The sequence below is a fragment of the Anarrhichthys ocellatus genome, unplaced genomic scaffold (assembly GCF_004355925.1).
Source record: "Anarrhichthys ocellatus isolate YVR2014 unplaced genomic scaffold, GSC_Weel_1.0 scaffold8, whole genome shotgun sequence".
NCBI classification, from domain to species: Eukaryota; Metazoa; Chordata; class Actinopteri; order Perciformes; family Anarhichadidae; genus Anarrhichthys; species Anarrhichthys ocellatus.
The window spans coordinates 6,343,422-6,343,725 of record NW_022280038.1 but is presented as its reverse complement, the minus strand read 5'-3'; the positions used below and the strand labels follow the sequence as shown (position 1 = coordinate 6,343,725).

The following is a 304-nucleotide window of genomic DNA, read 5'->3' as shown; positions in this document are numbered from 1 at the left end:
TGTATTAAAAAGCATTGGGCGGTTCAGATTAAGGAGAGATTATCACAATGTCTGCTGTCAACGTTGTCTGATGGCTGTATGCTGACAGGTAATTTCTCAACACCGACCTACATTAATGTTCTCTATTACATGTTTACACAACATTTGATCAGCGTGAGTTTTTGTGTACATTTTCATGTTGGCTCTCATGCCGAGTGAAAAGAGAAATCATGTAATTAAAAGATGTAGTCAACACCTGTACTGTAGTAGCTTTACATCACACACACACACACACACACACACACACACACACACACACACACAC

General features: G+C 39.5%; 1 protein-coding gene across 1 annotated transcript in view; it reads left to right on the top strand.

Moving 5' to 3' along the window:
- Positions 1 to 304, top strand: part of gramd2aa (GRAM domain containing 2Aa) — a 12,412-nt gene that overhangs the window by 8,991 nt on the left and 3,117 nt on the right. The window lies entirely within an intron of this gene.